This window comes from Triticum aestivum, chromosome 1A, assembly GCF_018294505.1.
Source record: "Triticum aestivum cultivar Chinese Spring chromosome 1A, IWGSC CS RefSeq v2.1, whole genome shotgun sequence".
Taxonomy (NCBI): domain Eukaryota; kingdom Viridiplantae; phylum Streptophyta; class Magnoliopsida; order Poales; family Poaceae; genus Triticum; species Triticum aestivum.
In genome coordinates this window covers 163,879,891-163,884,908 of record NC_057794.1, presented here as the reverse complement: position 1 = coordinate 163,884,908, position 5,018 = coordinate 163,879,891, and positions in this window count along the sequence as shown.

Here is a 5,018-nt window from a genome sequence, read left to right as displayed (position 1 = left end):
ATCTCTGTGACTCCAAAAATATTGGTTTAAATTTTACCTCTCACCAATATTTCCATGGAATAACAGGAACATTTTTTTTTGGACACATTTGAGAAGATTTAATTGTTGGTTATTTTTAGAGGTTTCTGAGGCTTTGAAAAATCCTCAATTCAAATTCCATTTGAAATAAAACATGATGCTCACAAGAGGTCTAGCCTAGTGCATTACCAGAAGCTAGGGATGTGACACCAACCTCAACCTCACGCAGGCTCGTTGGGTCGAAATGATTCAAGAGTATAATCTGAGTATTGAATATACTCCCGGCAAGGCCAATGTCATTGCAGATGCTTTGAGCAGGAAGGCTTACTGCAACAGTTTGATTCTCAAGCCTTTCCAACCGGATCTTTGTGAAGCTTTCCGTGAACTTAATCTCCAAGTTGTCCCTCAAGGATTCCTTGCCAACCTCCAAGTCTCTCCTACTTTGGAAGATCAGATTCGTGAGGCACAACTTCTTGATGCAATGGTGAAGAAGGTGAAGAATGGGATTGCCAAGAGCCAACCCAAGTACAAGTGCTATCACCTCGATGACAAAGATACTCTTTTCTCCGAGGATCGAATTGTTGTTCCTAAAGGTGACCTTTGTAAAGTCATTATGAACGAGGCTCACAATTCACTCATATCTATTCACCCTGGAAATACAAAGATGTACCATGACCTCAAACAGTTGTATTGGTGGACTCGAATGAAGCGAGAGATTGCTCAGTTCGTGAATGAATGTGATGTCTGCAGAAGAGTGAAAGCAGAACACCAACGGCCAGCTGGTCTCCTCCAACCTCTTACTATTCCAGAATGGAAGTTTGACCATATTGAGATGGACTTCGTGACTGGATTTCCCAAGTCCAAGCGTGGAAATGATGCTATCTTTGTTGTCATCGACAAGCTTACAAAGGTGGCTCATTTTCTTCCTATCAAAGAATCTATCACTATAGCTCAGTTGGCAGAGCTATATACCTCCAGGTTTGTCTCCTTGCACGGAATTCCGCAGTTGATATCTTCAGATCATGGAAGCATCTTTACTTTTAAGTTATGGGATTCCTTACAGAAGGCCATTGGCACCAACATTCGCTTCAGCACAGCCTTTCATCCTCAAACTAGTGGCCAAGTCGAGCGAGTTAATCAAATTCTTGAAGATATGCTCAGGGCTTGTGTCATTTCCTTCGGTATGAAGTGGGAAGATTGTCTTCCATATGCCGAGTTCTCCTACAACAACATCTTCCAAGCAAGTTCGGGCAAGGCCCCATTCGGGATTCTCTATGGCAGAAAGTGATGTACTCCTCTTAACTGGTCAGAGACTGGTGAACGGCAACTTCTTGGCAATGACTTAATCACAGGGGCTGAAGAAATGTGCAAAGTCATCCGTGAAAATCTCAAAGCTGCGCAATCACGCCAGAAGAGTTACTATGATAGCAAGCATCATGACTTGGCTTCCGAGATCGGAGACCATGTCAACCTCCGCGTCTCTCCAATGAAAGGCACTCATTGGTTCGGTATCAAAGGGAAGCTTGCCCCTAGATATGTGGGTCCTTTCAAGGTCATTGGCAAAAGAGGCGATCTCCCCTATCAACTTGAGCTTCCATCCAACTTTGCAAACATGCACGACGTGTTTCACGTGTCTCAGCTTCGCAAGTGTTTCAAGACTCCTGACCGCACCATCAACTTCGAAGATATCGATCTCCAAGAAGACCTGTCTTATCATAAGCATCTCATTGCTATTCTTGAAAAACCGAGCGTAAGACTCGCAACAAGTCTATCAAATTTCTGAAAGTGACGTGGTCACATCATTCCGACCGAGAAGCCACCTGGGAACGCGAGGACCACCTTCGTACCGAATATCCGGAGTTCTTTCAGTCCTAGATCTCGGGACGAGATCCTTTCGTATTGGTGGAGTGTTGTAACGCCCCATATGTGACTTGCCATATTTGTATTCCAACTCTTGCCATTTTCGGCTCTAAGTTATGATATTCCCTCATGGTTGGGTTTTGTCTTTGTTTTGCATTGTGTTCATGTCATGCATATCATATCATGTCATCATGTTCATTGCATTTGCATACGTGTTCGTCTCATGCATCTGAGCATTTTCCCCGTTGTCCATTTTGCAATCCGGCACTCCTACGGCCTCCGACGCCCCCTTTTTGTCTCTTTTTGTGAGCTGGTGTTAAACATTCTTGGATTGGACTGAGATTTGCCAAGAGGCCTTGGTACACCACCGGTAGACCGCCTGTCAAGTTTCATGCCATTTGGAGTCCGTTTGATACTCCAACGGTTAACCAAGGAACCGGAAAGGCCTCGTGTGTGTTGCAGCCCAACACCCCTCCAAAGTGGCCCAAAACCCATCCAAACCCCACCATTCTCTCGGCCATTCTATCACGATCGCGTGGCCGAAAACCGCACTCCATTTGGACTCTCCTAGATCCTTCTATGTATAAATAGGTGTTCCCCGTCCAAATCGCAGTCTAAACCCTAGCTTTCTTCCACCCCGCGCCGCCGGACACGTCCGGTCCGGCCGGACACGTCCACCGCCACCGCGACAACCAATCGCCGCTCGCCACGTCGCCTCCGCCCGCGCCCACATCGCCGCGCCCGTGCCGGCCGGCTGCAGCCCAGGTCGCCCCCCCAGCCCGCATCGCCGCCCGACCGCACTCGTGGGCGCCCGCCTCCTCACATCGCCGCCCGCGAGCTCCTCGCCGGCCGCCGCCTCCTCGCCCGGCACCGCCCTCCGCCGCCTTCCCCCGGCGGTCATCGCCCAGCGCTGCCGCAGGGCCTCACCTGCGCCACCACGTCCCATCGTCCGGCCTCCCATAGACTCCGACGCCCCTCTCTGCCACCTCGCCTCCGTCCAAGCACGCCGGTGAGCTCACTCCGGCCCCCTCCTTTCCCAACTCCGGAGAATCCTGAGGTGAACCTCGTTCCGCATGCCAAATCTGGATCTGGAACCCTAGGGTAGACTTCGAATTCTCTCTAATTCTTTTTCTGTTACATTTTCAAGCACTATTCATCATGCCATAACTCCTCATCCGTAGCTCCGTTTTGCGCGTGCCATATATCAAATTGTTCATTTTGTTCCATTGCACCATGCTTGTTTGGGTCCATCTTGATGCCCTAATGACTATTGCAAGAGTTCTATAAAATGTTAGTTCCTGATTCTTACCAGTTTATGAGCATTTGTCATTTTTGCCATGTTTATTGTGTGATGCATATGGGCATGAGCTCTACATGTGTTTTGGGATATGCCATGCCATCTTTATAGGGGTGTATGCCATGTATTTTTGTGATCAATGTGGTGACTAGCACTTGCATGCAAAGTTGCTCTCGTAATATTGCTGATTTCAGGGACTTAGAATTCTACTAAGTCATTTCCTTGATGTTATCTTTATGCCATGTATTCATGTTGCTACAGTGAGATTCATGTCTCTTTTGAGTATGTTCAGTAAGGATGATTTTGACATATGGTTATGATATATCCATCCATTCCCTTGTTTGCATTTATGGAGTACCCTAGCATGACTCTATCTTGCTCTACTTTTTCTATAAAATGTTCCCGGCAGATTGTTTACGTGTTAATCAATTTTGCCATGGTTGTTGTAGTTGATCCATTCATGCTATGAGATGGTTTTTTCCTTCGTTAGCTTCTTGATCATGTCTTATTGCTAGTAGTTTGCTTAGTTTGTCATGCAATGCCTTGTGATGAGTGCATCGAGCTCGCAAACATGCCTTCATAATTCTGTTTTTGCCATGTCCAGTTTTCTGCTAAGTCTGAATCTGTTAACGAAACTTGCTATGTTTACATGGGTGCCATCATATCTTATGATCCTTTTTCGCTTATGGTCAGTAAGGGACTTTTGTTATATGCTTTGATTAAATTCATGCCATGCCTTGTATTGCTATGTTCTGTTCCTGTAGCATGTTGATATCTTGCTCTAAACATTGCTTCCTGGTGTTAATTCCTGACATGTTAGTATTTTCACTATGTTAGTGAAGCTAATATCTTTTGCACTTTTTCCATGCTTGTTTGAACTTGCTCTTGTGTGATTTAGCCATAGCTCAGTGTTCATCTTTTGTCAAGCATCTTGAGCAGGTCACATCAATGTGCTTTGTTGCTATGTTAGAGTGCAGTAGCTTAGTTTCTTGTTGCATTTTAGATGGCATCGTGCTGTTAATCGCAGAATCGTGCCATTCTTGTTTTGCTTGCCATTTGCAAACCGTGCATCCGATTTCAGCGCACTTGGTTTGCCAAGTTGAGGCCTGGTTCAATCTTTTCCTTCCGGAGCAAGAATATGCATTGCATAGCACATCCCGCATATCATGCCATGTTTTGCATCATGTTGTTTGTGCATTGCACCGTGGTTGATTGTGGTTTCCTTTGCTTGTGTTCTTGCTTTGGGTAGTGCCGGGAGACGAGTACATGATCGAGGAACCCACTGAGTATGCTTACGAGGATCAAGCTTACATCAACTCGGAGAACTTTGCAGGCAAGATGACCATACCCTTAAAATCACTTCTATCTTTGCTTGCTAGTTTGTCGCTCTTTTGCTATGCCGCGATACCTACCACTTGCTATATCATCCTCCCAAATTTCCATGTCAAACATCTAACCCAGATTGTCCTAGCAAACCGTTGTTTGGCTATGTTACCGCTTTGCTCAGCCCCTCTTATAGCGTTGCTAGTTGCAGGTGATGATGGAGTTTGTTCCTTGTTGGAACATGTTTATTGTTGGGATATCATTATTATATCTTGTTTACTTTAATGCAACTATATACTTGGTAAAGAGTGGAAGGCTCGGCCTTATGCCTGGTGTTTTGTTCCACTCTTGCCGCCCTAGTTTCCATCATACCGGTGTTATGTTCCTTGATTTTGTGTTCCTTGCGCGGTTGGGTTATAATGGGAACCCCTTGACAGTTTGCCTTGAATAAAACTCCTCCAGCAAGGCCCAACCTTGGTTTTACCAGTTGCCACCTATCCTTTTTCCCTTGGGTTTCATG